The 19,702-nt window shown below is 37.1% G+C and overlaps 1 long non-coding RNA gene across 2 annotated transcripts in view; it reads left to right on the top strand.

Moving 5' to 3' along the window:
• Window positions 1-5,100: 5,100 nt before the first annotated feature.
• LOC119260963 (uncharacterized) overlaps window positions 5,101-19,702 on the top strand; it is a 39,547-nt gene continuing 24,945 nt past the window's right edge. For both annotated transcript variants that reach the window (XR_005128869.1, XR_005128868.1), the window contains exon 1: window positions 5,101-5,168. This is a non-coding gene — a long non-coding RNA (uncharacterized LOC119260963). The remainder of the gene's footprint in view (window positions 5,169-19,702) is intronic.

Here is a 19,702-nt window from a genome sequence, read left to right as displayed (position 1 = left end):
AGTGGGGACCCACAGAAAAGGGTCAGAAACAACCAGACAAGTTTGGGAGGAAAAGAGCAAAATCAAAACCAATAAAAAAGCTGCCATTGTCACCTCCCCACGGGTCTCCTCCACATCTGTGTCACCCAGTCCATGACCAAAAGGCAAGCGCCGTTTCTTTACGTGTCTCTCGTCTCTATGTGCCTCCTCCAGATCTCCTGGCTCTTCATCCTGCTCCTTCCTTCTCCAGTCTCCTCTGCAGCTTCTTCTTCTCTCTCTGCTCAGCTCCACCCTCCTTGGGTGGGGCAGGGAACCTGGAACCCCCATTTCCTGGGGACCGCCCTGTTACATAAACACTTCAGCTCTTTCCCTACTGTTCCCTGCTCACCCTGACATAATAGCCTGTCCAGCTCTTCTAGTCTCCCCTCTGCTGAGCACAATGACTGTGCCTCAACTGTCTATTTTTGTGTGCATTCTTGAATGCTTGACACATATTAGGACACATAATTTTTGAATGGATTGATGATTCTAGTGGCACTATCCAATTTGTGCTTTACAGTCACAGAATAAATGACAGAAGTCAGCTGATGTGTTGCTTTAAGAGAAAACTTTAACTTCTACTTATAACTTATAGTGTGTGGTGATTTCTGTGCAAGAAGAGTACAAATCAGGGTAAAAATTGTATCTTTATCAGCTTATTTATGAGCAGATAGATCAGATTAAATCATTTTATTAAGAGCTAAGGCATTGATCAGAGGAGATTTTGATTTGCCCGCATGATCAAGCATAAAGCAGTTCTTCTGGACAAGACTTCACGATGACAGGGGCCTGGAGTCACTAGCAGGTGGTGTTTCATCCTTTACCAAAAGGCCCCGTGCCTCTTTCAGCAAATAGACACAAGGAGAAAATAACTGTCCTTGTAGGCAGGAAGTCAGAAGTCAAAGAAATCTTAATCACCATTTGCTAAGTACTTTTTTTTTAATATTTAATATTTAGGTATTTAGGTTTCAAATGCATTCATCTTTATCCACACTATTATATGTATATATTTAAGATTTATATTTATTTATTTATAAAGATTTTTTTTTTTTTTTTTTTGGTGGGACCCTCGCCGGCGGCCGGGGAACTAACCGGCACTGCAGAGGCTGCAGGCAGCCTCGCAGCCCAGCGCTCAACCACTGCGCCACCAGGGGAGGCCCCTATAAAGATTTATTTTTATACACAAACTGGGGTACAGGCTAGAGACGCGGGAGGGTGAGAGGATTCACCAGAGCCAGAGCGGGGAGCAGAACAGGCAGATGGACCAAAGTACACTACTGAGGGGAGCAGTGGGGAGACAGGAGAGGTCTACCCTGCCATGTGGGAATCTCCCTGGCCAGCCAGGAATCGAACCGCTGTTGCAGAGGTTGCAGACACTTTCAAAGCGCTGCGCTCAACCCGGTGCACCACCGGAGAGGCCCTATTTTTATTTATTTATGCATAGAGGAACTGGGTTGTAGGCCAGAGGTGTGGAGGTGAGAGGATTCACCAGAGACAGAGCTGGGAGCAGAAAAGGCAGACTGACTGCAATACACTGCTGAGGGGAGCAGCGCGTGAGTCAGGAGAGGTCTGCTGCTCCATATGGGTCAGCTTCCTGGCCAGGGATTGAACTCAGGTCACAGTGGCTGACAAAGGCTTGTGAGCACTGAGAGTTTAACCCCCAGTGCTGCTAGGGAGAGCCCCAGGCTTTTATACATTAATTAATGACCAAAAATGAAGTTGTAAAAGATAAAAGATAAGAAGATAAAAAAGATGAACAGAGGTTTTTGAAATATTTCAGAGACTAGTGTGAGCTAGTTTAATGTTCTTTCTTAGGGTATATTTTATGTTTGAAGAGATTTTTTTTTTTTAATTATCACAGATATCTAAGAAAAGTGGACAGGAAAGAATAGGATTTCTTTTTATACTAATACTATTCCAGGTATTCAGACTTAACTTTTAAATCACTTTTTTTTTTTTCCAAAAAGGGCAACGCTATTTAGGATTTTAGAAAATCCTCAAAGAATGTAGTAGAACATTTCTAGTCTACAAAGCTCTACCTACTCTAGTTTATTGAGATATACCTGATATTTTAAGTTCAAGTTGTACAATGCGATGATGTGATGTATCTATCTACTGTGAAAAGATTATCTCAATAAAGTACATTAACGTGTCCAACTGTGTGTGTGTGTGAGTGTGTGTGTGTTAAGCACATTTAAAATGAACTCTCAGCAAATTTCTGGTATACAGTATAGTACCATTGTCAGTGTAGTCACCATGCTGTATGTTATTTCCCCAGAACTTATTCATCTTATAACTGAAATTTGTGCGCTTTGCTCATCATCTCCCCATTTCTACCCCCTATAAATTTTAAGTCAACAAGGGTTAATGAGTGTCTACTGTGGATATTATAGGCCTCATCTTCTATGAGGATATGAGGTGGTTTTTGTCTAAAAAGAATTCTTTTCCACCAAAACTCAATATATGAGTCCTAAGCAGGACAAACTTGTTGCATCAGGCAACGCCACACTGTCAAAGAAACCGAAGCCATGGAGCAAGCTGTTATGGCAGGACACTGCCAAGAAGGCAAAACCTGGCCTCATTGATTGAATGATTTTACATTCAATTACAGTCAATTACTCAAGAAAAAAGTTAGAAGGACGCGAATGTATGGTTAGGTTATTTAGGTTTTTTGGGAAGAAGACTCTGAGGAACCAGATTAGTTCCATGGCCCATGTTTGAAGATGGAAGTCAAGCTTCTGCTTACTAGCAAGGCATTACACTGATCAGTCTCTGGGATGCAAAATTATGCATCAGTTGATGGCTCCCCAGGCTTTCCTGGTCATGCCTCTTGATGTTTACTCATTGTCCCAGGGAATTAAGCATCCTGCTTTTGTTTAACTTGAGAGGAACCTTTGCAGGGTCTGCAGTTTGCACTCTTTAAGTTTAGGTATTTATCAACTGGGTCAAACAGACTTTGTACTGAAAAGGCCAAACTTCAAGGCCAGGATGGCAGCATAAGCAGCTGTTTAAGCCTAGCAGATACACAAATACTTAGAAACATTGGAAAATAAGGTGATGCTATTTACATTTAAGATTAACCACTAGAATACCTTGCATAGGCCTCCCAGGTGGCGCAAGAGGTTAAGACGCAACCTATGAAGCTGTCCGCAGCCTCTGCAGCATGAGTTCAATCCCCGGCTGGGGAGAAAACCACATGGCACAGCTGACCTCTCCTGACTAGCCCGCTGCTCCCCTCAGCAGTGTACTTTAGTCAGTCTGCCTGTTCTGTTCCCCACTGTATCTCTGGTGGATCCTCTCACCCCCCGCACCTCTGACCTGTACCCCAGTTCTTGTATGCATAAATAAATAAATCTTTTAAAAAATAATAATTTATGTTGCATAAAAGAGTGCTTTTCCCCACACCCCTTCCATTACTTTCTAAAGCCTGTGCTACCATATCCCTTTAGAAGTCAAGAACTCTACGTGTTTTGATGATGCTGAAGATGTTTTCTTATATCATTCTATTTTGATTCTGGAGTCCCTTCCTGTCCATGCCTCCACATCTACTCTATTCCATTCACATCCCACGTGGCCCCCCTTTAATCTTGCATGTGGACACAAAAGAAAAGATAATTTCTTTTCCTCTCTCCATGCCCTTCCTGAAACTTGCAGTGGCATCATTAATCATATCCCCTCTGCCCTCTTTTGACATCAAGAGCCTGTTTGAAATTTTTTAAATAGTTTTGTCTTTCTCTTTGCATTTTGCTATAACCACTGTAAACATTTTCAAGATACCCTGTCTCTTTAAATGAAAGGAAAGGCTCAGGATATCAAAAGCACAAAGATTCACCTTCCAGATCTTTTCCCCTTTAAAGTGACATTATAATATCTAGATTTAACTATTTCCCTTCAGTCTCCATTTCCAGTGCCTGCTGCTGATCATATGTTATCTTTCTTGCATCTATCTAAACCTACAAGTGTTTATACTGATCCTTCAAACCATCTGCTCTACCGATGACTATTTTCATCCTATGCCTGTTTGCTCAGTCACAATATCTTGAATAGTGCTAAGGAGGCTGTTCATTCCCATTGCCATCATGATGACTTGGTTGAACCTTGAGTGACATCTCAATTCTTTAATCAATTTCGATCCATTTCTCACTCACCTGTTCTGTTGGATTTATAGTTGCTATGGGATTAATATGCCTGTCATGTTAAATATTATCTTAGGAATGCAGACACATAATAAAAATAATACAAAGCAGTTCAGAGGAGCTTATGACAAAAGATAGCTGTGTATGTCCTGTTCCCACTTCAATTTCTCAATCCCAGCCATGTTTATTTGGACATAGCTCCTTGTATGGTGATGACACAGCTAAATAATATTTTCTAAATTGTCAATACATTTTTTCTTCCATAAAAGATGAAGGTTTAGCTCACAGAAGGTTTACCTTTTTCCCTCCTCTCTATCAATTGACATCACTTGTTGTAGTTCATTTTACATTTAAAACACATGGTGAGTTTGAGGAAGAATTTCTCATGTGAGTCCTATTTTAACTCTGCTCCCTTTCCTAAGTGGTATCTCCAGTTTTATTTGAGAATTCCACTTTTGCTTTACTTTTCATCAATTCCGTGTCCCATTTTCTTTCTGTCTTGCAAAATTGTGCAGAAATATCCTTTTTCTCACTGAGGTTTCCACTTAGTCTTGCATTTTGCTGTTACATGATTGTTCCTTCCAAGCATTTCATTGGTGCTTAGAAAGGAGCAGAACAAAAGCTTGAATCCTATCCGTCATCTTGGAAGGTAAACGTCTCACTGAGCTTTCTAATGAATTTTTTTTTTTTTTTTTTTTTTTTGTAAAACGTTCTGTAAGCTTCTGGTTTCTAGCTACTGCTGTTGAAAGCCAAATTTCCAAGAAAGCTGGCTGTGGAAGAGGCCTAGAGTTTGTTATGTTTATTAGGGAGTGAGCCCAGGTTAACACCTGAGGGAAAGGCAGGCAGTAGATTGCATTGCACTCACAACATCTGGTTGTGGGTGGAGGGAACCAACCCTTATAACTGAATCAAGCAGTCCTTGAGGGAGCTGCCCCCAGAAGGAATGTTTTCGAGTGTGCCGTCTCCACCAGCATCTGAACCCCAAGTCCTTGGATTTTGTTCTCATTCCTGAAGGTGAGTCTGAACCGCTCAGCACATCATCTACAGCCACAAAAATCCAATCTCTAGACCTAAAGTTTGGAAATGTGCCTAGTCTGTCACTAATATATGTTTAGTTTTATTTCCTACAGCTCTCCTGTGTAAATTCAAGTAACCTAATGGGGCTGTTTCTTAACTATCCCCCCAAGAAACACACCCCCTTTGACCCTAAGTTCAGCTCAGACACCATTTTATATATACTACTCTATTTCTGATCAGACAAGTTGAAATGACCTTTTCTGACTGAATTCTTTTTAGAATATTTTTTAACATAGCCAGCGATATTTATGGCATTTCTCTGTGTTATAACCATTAGACTGTGAATCTTTTCATTAGATTGTTATTTAAGGTTTTCCCATCATGGTTATTAAAAGGGGTTCTTAAATTATTTTTAAAATGAGGGAATACTGAAAAGAGTATAAAAAAGCTGGGTTTTGAGGCCTTGCTAAGCACTGTTTTCCTTTGCACATGGGAATCCTCAGTTTCCAGAGCTACTTGGTGGTTTTGTGATTTACTGATTATGAGGCCCAGGTGTCTCATCCTAATTCTTAATTGCCGTATGACCTTAAATGTATTATGTACCTTTCTGTAGCATTTTTTTAGTGTCTAAAATGGTATTTGTAGGCATTAAGAGGATTAAATGACTTTTAAAGTCACTTTTTCATAGCTATGGGTGAGATTATTCAATTAATGGGGAATGTTTTAAAATTTGCATTTTTTAAAAATGGCTAATTTCATTATCATATTACCTTCCTGACCAACTGAAAAGTGTTGCTTATTTTTACTGTAGTAAGAACACAGCATTCATTTTACCTAAAAAAAATTAAGTGCAAAATACAGGCACAATGCTCACAGCATATCTCAATGTACAATGGAAACTATACTGCACGGTACATGTACAGTAACTGGTACATGTAGTAACCCCCCTCACCCCATGCAACTTTCATTCTACTGTTTTAATGAGCTTGACTATTACAGGCACCTTTTATATGTGGAATCAAGCAACAATTGTCCTTCTGTGGCTGGCTTATTTCACTTTGATAAATAACATCCTCCAAGTTTGCGTGTTGCAAATGGGCTCCTTTTTTAAGACTGAAAATATCTGGTTGTATGTATCGACCATGTTCTGTTCATCTGTTCACCTAAATGTTCATGAACATTTAGGTTGTTTCCATGTCATGACATTAATGACTGATACTGCAATAAATTTGAGGGACCACATATCTCTGATATACTGATTTTGATAAATGTTTGAATATATAACTAGGAGTAAGATTCTTGGGATCATGTGAATGGTTATTTTTTTTTAATTTTGAAGACCTTCATACTGTTTTCCTTAGTGGCTGTACAATTTTATAATCCCAGTAATACTGTGTAAGTTTCCAATTTCTCCATATCCTCACCAACACTTATCATTGTGTGTGTGTGTGTGTGTGTGTGGCCATTCTAAAAACTATAAGATGATACTGTGGTTTTGCATTTTTCCAAATGATTATTGACGTTGAATTTTTTTATCCACTCCTTGATAATTTGTATGCTTTCTAGAGAAATACTTGTGCAAATCTTTTGCAATTTTATAATCAAGTTATTTGATTTTCTGCTTGTGTTGCAGACATTATATATTTTGAACAATAACCACTTGTCAGAGATAGGATTTAAAAGGTTTTCCTATTCTGTAGGATGTCATCTCATTTTGATTATTTCCTTTGCTGTGTCGAGTCTTCTTAGTTTGGTGTAATTCATTGTCTGTTTTTGCTTTTCTTCTCTATGCTTGTGGTGTCATATCCAAGAAATTATTAGCAAGACCAATGTTATGAAACTTTTCCCCTGTGATTTCTTCTAGAAGTGTTATAGTTTTATGTCTTCCAATTTAAAGACTCAATTAACTTTCATTTGATTTTTGTATATGATGTAAAATAAGATTCGAATTTCATTATTTTGCTTGTGACTATCTAGTTATCACAACACCAGTTGTTTGTGTAGTTTCAGCACCTTGTTAAAGGTTCTTTGACCACATATCAGCTTATTTCTTGGCTTTCTATTTTGCTTCATTGGTCTGTGTTTACACCAGTGCTATCCTGGTTTGAATTCTGCAGCCTTGTAATATGTTTGGAAATCAATACGTATGAGGCTCTGTTTGTTCTTTCTCAGTTGTTTTGGCTGTTCAGAATGCTTTGTGGCTCCTTATGAATCTCATGTCATTGAGATTTTGATATAAATCTCATGTCATTGAGATTTTGATATAAATTACATTGAATTAACAGATCTTAACTAGTAATATGAGTATTTTAATATTTAGTCTTCCAATCCATGAACATACATATTTTTTTCCATATACTTATGTCTCCTATAATTTTATAAATACGAAAGTTTTCAGTGTATAAATCACTTCCTTGGATAAGTTTTTTCATAAGTATTTTATTTTTGATGTTATTGTACATAAAATCGTTTTCTTAATTTTCCTTTTAGAAAGTTTGATATTAGTACCCTACCGCTTTACTGAATTTGTTAATTTTGACATTTTTGTTTTGTGGAATATGTGGGATTTTCTAAATATAAGAGTATGTAATTTCTGAACAGAGTAAACTTATTTCTGGATGCATTTTATCTTTTTTTTGTTTATTTTTAAACCTAACTGTTTTGGCTAGTGCTTTAAGAACTATGTTGAATTTAAGTGGTGAGAATAGGCATCCTTGTCAAGATCTTGATGTTAGAGGAAGATTTCAGTTTTTCACTGTTGAGTAAGTGACCAGCTGTGGACTAGTCACATGGTTTTAAATATATTGAGGTAATTTCTTTCTGTTAAATATTTATCATTAAATGGTGTTGAATTTTATCAAATTTTATCTGCATTGTTGTAGGTATGAAATGATCATGAGATTGTTTTATGATAATGTGTTGCATCACATTGTTTTTTTCTGTGTTAAAATATTCTTGCAATCAAGGGATAAATATCATTTGTATGATCCATTAATGTACTGTTAAGTTTACTGGTATTTTGTTGAAGATTTTTGCATTTTGATCCAGCGACATTGTCCCATTGTTTTCTGTCCTTTTATCGTGTGTTTTTATCACTTAGTTATTAGGACACTGCTGTCTTCAAAAATAAGATTGGTAGTGTTCCCACTTTAAGTTCTTTTTGCAAGAGTTTAATAGGATTGGCATTTATTCTACTTTAAACTGTAGAATTTACCAGGGGTACACCCTAGTCCTGGGCTTCTTGTTTTAGAGAGGTTTCTTTTTTTTCTTTTTTTTTTTTTTTTGAGCTTTTTGTTTTTTTATAGAGGCATGTTTTATTTATTTATTTATTTGTTTGTTTGTTTATACAAGCACTGGGTACAGTCAGAAGCGTGGGAGGGTGAGAGAATTCCCCAGAGCCAGAGCCGGAAGCAGAGCAGGCAGAAGGACCGAAGTACACTGCTGAGGGGAGCAGCGGGTGGCAGGAGAGGTCTGCGCGCCATGTGGGACCCTCCTCTGGTGGCCGGGGAGCAGCTGGGGACCGAACCGGCTCCGCAGAGGCCGCGGGCAGTTCGCAACCCAGCGCTCAACCGCTCCGCCACCGGGGAGACCCAAGAGAGGTTTCTTATTTATTCAATCTCCTTATTACAAATCTGTTCAATTACTAATTTCTTCATGATTTTATCTTGGTAGATTACATATTTTATCTCCTTATCTCTGGCATCAGTAATGTCTCATTTTTTTTTAAGATTGATTTATTTATACAAGAACGGGGTGCAGGCCAGATGCATGGGAGGGTGAGTGGAGTCACCAGAGATAAAGCAAAATAGAACAGGCAGATCTACTGAAATACACTGCTGAGGGGAGCAGCGGGCGAGGCAGGAGAGGTCTGCTGCGCCATGTGGGTTTCTCCCCGGCCAGCTGGGATCAAACCCGTGTGGCAGAGGCTGCTGACAGCTTCAGAGTACAGTGCTCAACCGCTTGTGCCACCTGGGAGGCCCAATTATGTCTCGTTTTTTATTTTACTTACCCGAGTCTTCTCTCTTTTCTTGGTTTGGATGTCAATTTTGTTTCTCTTCAAAATTCTGTTAATTTTTTTTGTTTTGTTTTTCTATTCTGTTCATTTTTCTTCCAACTCTTTGTGCTGACATCTTCTCTCTTTGTATTTAGTTTATTCTTCTCTATTCCCTTGCTGTATAAAATTAGGTTTCTTAGTTGAGATCTTTTTTCTTTTTAATTGTTGTCAATTACTGTTATACCCTCTCCCCCCTTAATACGAATTTGTTGCATCCCTTAAGTCTTGATATTACCATCTCTTCTGTTTCATTTGCCAGGATATATTTTCTGATTTCTCTTTGGATATCTACTTTCACCTGTTCATTGTTTAGAATGTGTTTATTTTCCATGTACTTGTGATTTTTCCAGTTTAAGTACTGTGATTAATCTCTAATGTCACTGTATTGTAATCAGAATAGGTACTTGATATTTGAATCATCTTAAATTTGTTTTAACTTATTTTGTAACCTAATGTATGCACAATTCTGGAGAATATTCTATGCACATGTGAAAAAAAATGTATTTTCCTGTTAGTGAGTAGAAGGTTCTGCATGTGTCTTAGGTCCATTCAGTTGACAGTGATGTTCAAGTCTTCTGCTTCCTGATTAATATCCTTGGTAGATGTTCTGTTCATATTAAAATTGGAATAATGAAATATCCTTTTTTTTGTATTAACATGTAATTCTCCCTTTGGCTCTGTCAATATATATTTAAGTATTACAAATTTGAAAATATATGAGGTATATACCATATTTTCCTGATAAATCGGCCCTTTTGTTATAATAACTTCCTTTGTCTCTTAAAATTTTTGGTTTATTGTTTATTTTGTCTGACAGAAGTATATTCTCCACTGCTTTTTTTGATACCATTTGCATGAAATCATTTTTCCATCCTCGCATTTTCAGCCTTTGTGTGTTCTTAAATCCTAAAGTGATTAGACGTCATAATTGGATCTTGGATTGCATTCACTCAATTAATAGATATATCCTGTAGTTTTAAGTTTTATTCATTTACTTTTATTTTTTTATTTTAATTTTTTTTTGGTGGGACCCTTGGCTGGTGGCCAAGGATCGAACTGGCGCTACAGAGGCTGCCGGCGGCCTCGCAACCCAGCACTCAACTGCTGCACCAGCAGGGGAGGCCCTCATTTACTTTTAAAGTAATTATTGATAGGGTAGGACATACTATTGCCATTTTGTTAATTGGTTTGTTTCTTGTAGTTTGTTGTCACTTTTCATCTTTCTCTGTTTTTGGTAATTCACTGATTTTTTTTTTTCTTAAATGATTTGATTCCTTTTGTGGTGTCTTCTGTAGGTATTTTCATTGTAGTTACCATGAGATTTATGTAACATTAGTTATAAAAGTCTTTTAAGTTGATTATAACTTCAATCACATAAACTCTAGTTTTATTTTCTCCCTTACAACATTGTATATTACTGCTGTCAACATTTATATCAATTTATAGTGTCTACCACAAACAATTTTTTGCAGTTATAGTTATATTTACTACATTATTGCTTTGACTTTATACTACAATTAGAGCACTTTGATACTATCACAGTGTTTTCTTTTTGTTGGTTTTTGTCTGTTTATTTGCCTTTACTAGAGTTTTGTACTTTCATGTTGCTTTTAGTCCTGTAAGTCCCTGAGGCTTTCTTCCCACTTTTCCATTCACTTTTCTATCTGCTTTTCAGACTGGATAACAAATGACCTGCCTTTGTTTTTACTGACTCCTTTTTCTGCTTGATTATTTCTGATGCTGTGCTCCTCTAGTGAATTTTTCAGCTCAGTTACTATATTCTTCAAATCTAGCATTAGTTTGGTTCTTTTTTTAAAGTTTCTATTTCTGTGATTTTTTGCTTATTCTGTTCATGTCTTGCTTTCCTGCTGTTTTTTAGTTGTCTATCCATGTTCCCTTGTAATCCATTGAGTTAGAGATGACTATTAATTATTTCATTTAATATATTAATCTCCATTTCATTTGGGTTAGTTTCTAGAGATCTATTTTTAATTCTTTGACTGGGTCTTTTCTCCCTGCTTCTTTGTATTCCTTGTATTTGCATTAGTATCTGTGCAGTAATAGACACCCCTACCCCAGTCTTTATAGACAGGTTTCAACAGGGAATGACTGTTCCACATAGCGGAATAGAGGTTCTGGAAGTCCCCCCCCCCTCTCTCTCTCTCTCTCTCTCTCTCTCTCTATATATATATATATATATATATATATATATATATAAAACTAATTTTCCATATCTTTTTGGTTTTTCAAAAATATTTATTTACATACATAGAAACTGGTGTGCAGACCAGAGATGCGGGGGGATGAGAGGATTCACTGGAGAGTGAGGAGCAGAACAGGTGGATCTACTGAAATACACTGCTGAGGGGAGCAGTGGGGAGACAGGTGAGGTCTGCTACGCCATGTGGGTCAGCTCCCTGGCCTCCCGGGGATGGAACTCATGCTGCAGTAGCTGGCAATAGTTTGACAGTGCTGTGTCTTTAACCCCTATGCCACAAGGGATGCCCTATTCTTAATTTTTTGAATTACCTATAATCATCATCTGGATTCTGTGTTTTTACCACAATTAGGGATATTGGAGCACACACCATTCATCCTTTCCACTTAGGAGCTCAGTCTCAGGTTCTGTGTCTTCTGCTAGTCTCAGAGTTATGTCAGTTGTAGCAAACTGACTCTCCTTTCTTTGTTCTTTGATGCCCCCAGGCATCCAGGGTATACAGTTCTGTCAGCTCTCTGGAAGAAATGAACTATTGATAGAAACATCCATTATGAACTGAACCCCCTTGGAGATTGGTGTCACGTTCCACTCTTTTCCCCCAAGGGAAGTATCACTGACAGAGGGGATCTCTCTGAATACTGAGTTATGCCAGCTTGGGGTAGGAACTGATGTAGGTAAAGTGCAATTTCTCTGCTTACCTTTTCTAGTGTGACTGATGACGGTTTTCACTTATCTGGGGCACTGAAACCTCTTAACTAGAATCTGGATTTCCACTAATGCTCTTTTGATCTGTGTATTGTTGCTACTCAGTGATTCTATAGGAAAGAGAGCTAAGTCTAGCTATCCCACCATTTTGCCGCTGTCATTCTGCCTAGAAATTGCTTTTGTGTCATTATCTTCACTCATATTTAGTGAAATCTATGAAAATGCTCTTGAAAGAAAAGTGGCAAATAATCTCATTTACCATCCCAGTCACCAGGGCTTGCCTGGTTCAGCAGGAAAGGAATAACCATGATAAATTATCAATATCTGCCATGATCATAGGATGGGGACAGAGTAGTAGCCTGTCAGTCTGGTGTTTACTATTTCTCTGAAGAAATTGTGCTTAATGTATCTTGCTAAGACAATAATAATGATTACAATAATATGATAGTAACAGCTATTGAAGTGATTACTTGCTGCATTAAAGACTATGATGAAGATTAAATGCTTTATGTGTATTGTCTGATGCATTTAATTGTAACTGTGTTAGGAATTACTACACTCATCTGCCCTTGAGACATCTGAAGTTTAGAGAGGTCAGGTAATTACCAAAGTGGCAAACCTAGCAATATTCAAATCCAGGTTTGTTTTTTAACAAACCTTTTAACATTCACCATACTGCCTGTCAGAAAACAGCATATACCCAAACAGTGTTTTGTGGCTTTTAAAGTACCTGTCCATAACCTGCCTCATTTATCATGTGAGATAGCTAGAATAAGGGGATAGGTGACAGGACAGATGATACTACTTAGCCAACTTAGCAAAGGACAGCAGAGGCTTTCTTTTAATTGATATGCACAATGGCTGAGCTGGAAACAACCTGATAGAAAAGTCAGAAGCCAGACATGTTATTAACTTACTCATTCATCTTCCATGTAAATGTGCACTGAATGTTTTCTGTGTCACAGGTATTGAACTTTTAATTCTATTTTCACTTTTTTCCTAATCTCCATCATGGTGGGACAGATTTTCTTCATGATATTATGAAAGCAAGGAATACTAGATTCAGATCCTAACTGGTGCATGCTCCACCCATTAGAATGATGTTTTTTCATTTTTATTCTTACAGTTTTAAACCTTAAAATCAGAGAAGTGACATGACTGTCTCAAGATTAGAAGTGGTAGAGTTTGGAGTCTAAGCCACTTGTTCTAAAACATGCCAGTATCCATGATTTATAAGGTGCCATAATGTTTTTCTGAGGACAAAATTAGAATGGATGATAAACAGAAGACACCCAACAAAGAGGGTGAGGCATAGTGATTATTAAATAAAAGTTATTGTTTTATAAACCTCGTTGTATGAATGCAAAACTGTGCTGCTTTCACTAGGGTACCTTGCTTCCAACTAGTGACAATAAGGCGTGCTGTGTCAGAAGTTTTCTAGACTAAGGATTGTGTAATTTATATCACTAAAAGAGTGTCTTTCTATAAAAAAATAGTTTACTGACCTATTTTTAGCTCTGTAGTCTGCATTTTTGTATCAGTTTGGTTATGATTTCAGTAATTTTTGTTCATACATAATTTCAAATCTAGATAATGAAACAAATTATTTAATTGGAAAGATAAAGCATGTGTAGCCCATTCTCCATTGAAACATTGTAGAAATGAGGAAAATTTTGATATAAGAATGTCTTTCCCTGCCTTATTCAACATGTTTTTGAATTCAGGATATATGCAAAAACACGTTTGCTTATTGCCTTAGCCCTCATCCTTTGAGGATTAAGTTAATTCACACCTTAATTAATTTTTGGAATTCTATATTTGGTTTTTGTATACTTCCTTCACCAGTGTTCATCCAAAGACTATTTCCTTAGAAAAAGAGAATGATTGTAACACAATTTCAAGACCTCTAGAATATTCTCAGACTGTTTTATGATATAAACCATGTTTAGTAATCCAATAGAAAGACCAGTCACTGCAGTAAAGACTGCAAAAAGAAATACTTCTTTTTCCATGTGCTAAGTGTATAAGAAGTTAAGATACACGCCCCATGGGGCCTCCCTGGTGGTGCAGCAGGTTGAGAGCTATGCTGTGAAGGTGTCTGCAGCCTGTGCAGCATGGGTTCTGCTCCCTGCCGGCCAGGGAGAAACCCACATGGCATGGTAACCCTCTCTTGCCTCGCCCTCTGCTCCCTCAGCAATGTCTTCAGTCCATCTGCATGTTCTGCTCCCTGCTGTCTCAGGTGAATTTTCTCACCCTCCCACACCTCTGACTGTACCCCAGTTCTTGTATAAATAAATAAATCTTAAAAAAAAATTCATGTCCATGAAATGTAATCCAAGACAGCTTAATTCCTGTAAAACGTATTTAGAAATGAACATAATGCTTTCTGATTTTTCTCCAGTAAACTAGAAATACAGTTATGCTCTATTTAAACTAAAAGCTTCCCCTACTGTTGAAGAAATTAAGAAAACATCTTTTTTTGTTTTTTTAATTTATTTATGCACACAAGAACCGGAGTGTAGCCAGAGGTGCAGGGGGTGAGAGGCTTCACCAGAGACAGAGTGAAGAGCAGAACTGGTAGAGCTACTGAAATACACTGCTGAGGTGAGCAGTGTGCAAGACAGGTGAGGTCTGCTGTGCCATGTGGGTTATTTTCCTGGCTGGGGATGGAACTTCTGCTGCAGTGGCTGGGGATAGCTTGATAGCATTGAGACTTAACCCCTTTCACTACTAGGGAGGCCCCTTAAGAAACCATCTTTTAATATTAGGGTTTTTTTTTAATCAAATTAAACAGATGCTTTGTAGCATTAGTAGGACTGAAACAGGAGAAAAAATGGAGTAGGGCATCTAACCTTCCCTGTGACTCAAGGATAATATGGCTATACCATGAGAAAGGTGCACTGGTCCTACTCCCTTACTGTGCCTTATTTCATACATATCTCAAAATAGTGTGAATATTTCACCATGCTAAAATAGAGTCTGAGATTTTAAAGAACTCTTTTTGATATCCCTCAAAAGTCAATTAGTTACTTTATGCTCAACACAAGAATTTGTTCTAAATGCTGGAGGGGGGAAAAGGCATATTTGGACATAGTGAGCAAAGACACATCTAAATTTGGGGCCTCCCCGGTGGCGCAGCAGTTGAGCGCTGGGTTGCGAAGCTGCCCGCGGCCTCTGCGGCGCCGGTTTGATCCCCGGCTGCTCCCCGGCCACCGGAGGAGGGCCCCACATGGCGCTCAGACCTCTCCTGCTGCCCGCTGCTCCCCTCAGCAGTGTCCTTTGGTCCTTCTGCCTGCTCTGCTCCCCGCTCTGGCTCTGGTGAATCCTCTCACCCTCCCGTGCTTCTGACTGTACCCAGTGCATGTATAAACAAAACAAACAAACAAACAAATAAATAAATAAAACATGCCTCTATTAAAAAAAAAAAGTTAAAAAAATATAAAAAAAAATAAATAAATTTGACACTGTGTGTAACTTAAAAGTCATCATAAGGACCTTACAGAGCAACTTGAGGACAGATAACATTTCTGGAAAAGAGTAGAATGATTTAAGAGGGATTTTCCAAGTTACCTTTGTTCTTAAGCTAGGTTCCTTAAGAACTAGAAGCTGAGAAAATGATTTCTGCAGATAATTTATTCATAAAAAATCCAAGAAGCAATAGAGAGAGAGGAGCAGTGTGTTGGGACAGGAAGAAAGCCAGTGAGAAACATTTTATCAAACCATTTATTGCTGTTGGTGAACAGCACTAGCAAGCTCACACTAGCACGCTCGGGGGGCTGTAGCACACACCACAGAATTATTTCAGGGCTAGAAAGCCAACTTTCCATTTGCCATCGGTCAATGGACACTACATGTCCATTGACTCAGGTCATTAATTCAGGAACACTCTAAGCTTTCTGGGAGTAGATGATAATCACATGTCCAGAAAGAAAGTAATCAGTCACAGGGTCTGCAGTGACTGACATTAATGAATGTGGGAGAATTTGTCCATGGACTTGAATTTGATGGGGAGGTAACCTCAAAAATGCCAACTACCCCTGATTAAAAGGATTCATAATGAATGACGGTAACACCCTTCTACTCCCATGAAAAGTATTTACCATAGTAATTTGAAAGTCTACTCCAAGAAAGCACCTAGTTTTCCTCCTCCTAATTCTTTTCCAAAAATAATTATCACTAATGCCTGATTCATTAGGGTAAAACAACAAAGCAACATTTTCTATGAAAAAATTTGAATTATATTTTTACTAAAAATGAACCCGTGATTACATACATATTTGCAAAAGGGCAAAGGCATTATTTTCATTTTCTCCACCACAGGATTCACTTTTACATGTAAGTCACAATTTATTAAATGATGCTCCTTTATTCCAAGTGTTTACTTGTTCATAAATTTTCCATTAACTAGCATGACATGTTGATACTTTTAGTCTTATAAAAAAGAGTCAACATAAGCTGAAAAATATGTGGTGCACATTGAAATAACTAAGTAAGTGCAAATAATTTTTTTCTAATCTTATGCAATTCAATTTATCATCCTGATTCATAAAATGTGATGTAAATGTCATAACCTGGAGAAAGTGAAGTTAATTATCCCCACCTTGGTGGAAATAAATAATAGAAAACATACTACAAAGACAGTAGATATTTTTAAATCATTAATGAATGTGGGAGAGTTTGCAAATAGAACATTTTCTATTTGGATGAACCACTACTTTGAAATGCCAAATCTCTCTTATCCAAACATCAAATGCATTACTTTTAGGACTTCTCTTGTGGATAGTTCAGTTCTGGGCAGAAAGCGTAAATTATTGATTAGATTACTACTAGGCTGTCATTCACAATAGTATCAACTATAGATAAACTTCATTGCTGCAGTGGGAGAACTTCTGAGCTCATCTTAAATGCTATCGGAACAGAGTGCACTTATGCTCAACCTCAGAGATTTATGAGCATCCAGCCAAAATGCTGTATTGTGTTCCAAGTTTCATGGGAAATCAATCAATCATTCAGTCAATATCATTTACTTGGAATGGCACTGTCATTGATCCCAGGTGAATAATTGAACCCCTGAAGGTGAAAAAATGTCTGTTCCTTCCGATGTTAAGATTTTCAAAAGTTAATATTAGATCAATAACTGGGGTTGGAAATGAATTCTAAAAGTTTTTACAATTTATCAGTTTGTGTTCTATTAATGTTGTGTACAGCCCCAAAAGCCCTGATCTCTAAAATAGCAGTTTCCATTTTATACTCAGTTTGTTTCATTTAATCATATCTTCTTACATATAATGAGGTGTTCTAATCACTGAAAGGTCAGTTGCCCAAAATGAATAAAAATACTAATGAATAAACATAATGAAGAGTATGTTTCAGCATATTGATAGTCCAAAGGACTCAGATCAAGTGAATATATTAAATTAAAACTGGTAAATAATCCCAAGCAAACTGGATTCCATCAATCACTTTCAAAACAATTAGAGTTACACTATGTCATTAACTCTGAGAATTTGTTTTCTTGCTTTCTAATACAAGACTGGAATTCAAAATGAGCTATGGATAGTAGATTGTTATACTGTAAACAGTTGTTGAAATATAGATGTAAATGATAAAGGATTTTAAAAAACAAACCTCTGAAGAGGTCCACTAGCCCCCAGTCACCTGACCAAGGGCCAGGCATGTGTGGATGTCATCCAGACCTTCCTGATAACAATGCAACTTGAAGACCACCTAAAAGCTTAGCTTAATGCCATGTGGAGTTGAACAATCGCCTGGTGAAATCCAAACCATGAAATCTTCAACTCTAGCAAAATGATATTGTTTCAGTCCACCAATTTATGCAGCAGCTTTTGTAGATTTTTGTTTTTTACATAGCAATAGATAGCTAGATCACTGCTCCCTCTATTTTAAGATCTAAATTAAATCCCCTACTAAGGATTTTGTCCACTTAAATTTCAACAGTGCATTAAAAGATATTTATCAAAATTACATAAAAATGTACACTTGAGGGGGGAAAAGCAAACAGCTGCACAAAATAAAACAATTTAAGTTCAATATTGATCCCTATAAATGCATGATTTTAGTTACAAAGTGCTTGTGTGGTCAAGAGAAGTATTATTAGACCAAATGCTTCTTTAACCCAGCCCAAAAGAATTCTCTGAAAGCTCAGATGACTGAACTATAAAACAATTACTTCAATAATAAGGGATTTTTTTCCTTCTTTGCTGAAGGAAAGTCTCTGGCACAAGTTCAGCTAACAATCAAATTCCACTCCTGGACAACCAACCGACAAGATAAAATGCCATTTTTAGTCTGATACAAAGAGAATATTGCAGAAAATCAAAATACATCATATGATATATGATATATTGGAACCCAAAATTGCCTGTTGTGCCTTTATAAAGTACCTTTCATTGGTTGAGTTCAGAACCTTTATTATCAATCAGTAAAAGATGATTTTCCTTAGACTGGAGTTAGGAAGTCTTTTCCTTTAGATGTGTAACCAACACAGAATGACCAAGTTTGCTTCCATGATAAATTGTTCCCTGGGCATAAGCAACATACATTCTGTTTGTTCACTCAAATACAAATTGAATCATCTGCTCCTCTGCTCCTCTATCTGGAGAGTTCTTAGGATAGTGATTAGACCAGGGTGTCCAAAGCCAAATAACTTGAGATAGTATCTCAGCCACAATTCCCAGCTATAATATGTCCTTGGAGAAGTTACCTTTTCTTTGCCCTAGTTTTTCCATCTGTAAAATATTTACTTCACTGTGCATGTGTGTGTGTTTGGGAGTGAGGAGAATGCATGTTGTGATGTATACTAAATACTTAGAAAAGGCTTGATAAAATGTCAGAACTGAAAATGTTATTCCAATTCAGATTTTTGCCTTCATCACAAAAATATTTAAATGCATAGAATGATACCTTATTTTTTTTCAGTTTTAATGAGAAATAATTTACATGCACCACTCTAAGTTTAACACATATGGCTTGATTTAATTTATACATATTGTGACAATATTGCCACAATAGTTTTATCTATCATTCATTATCTCACATATAATACAAAGGAAAAAAGAAAAAGTAAGGGAAAAATATTTTGTTGTTCTGAGAACTTAAGATTAACTCTCAACAACTTTCCTATCTATCCTACAACAGTGTTAGCTAGCGTTTGGTCATACATTATATTCCTGACACCTATTTATCTCATAACTCCCTCCAATTTCCCCACACTCAGTCTCTCATAACCAAAAGTATTATTTCTATTATCTTTTTCTGATTTTTTAAATATCCCACTTATGAGATCACACAAATATTTGTCTTTCACTTAAGTCCCTTAGCATAATGCCTTTAAGATTCATTCATATTGTTGCAAATGGTAGGGTTTCCTTATCTTAATGCTGAATCATATTCTATTATGTCTATACCACAACTTTATCCAGTCATCCATTTACATACGTATCATTTGTTTCTGTGACTTGGCTACTGTAAATAATGCCGTTGTGAGTATGGGGTTTCAGTTATATATACATATATATAGATATACATATTTTT

Source organism: Talpa occidentalis, unplaced genomic scaffold (assembly GCF_014898055.3).
Source record: "Talpa occidentalis isolate TD23 unplaced genomic scaffold, MPIMG_talOcc4v2.1 talOcc4.6, whole genome shotgun sequence".
In the NCBI taxonomy this organism is placed as follows: Eukaryota; Metazoa; Chordata; class Mammalia; order Eulipotyphla; family Talpidae; genus Talpa; species Talpa occidentalis.
Note: the sequence above shows the minus strand (reverse complement) of the source record. Positions and strands in the feature narration are given on the sequence as shown.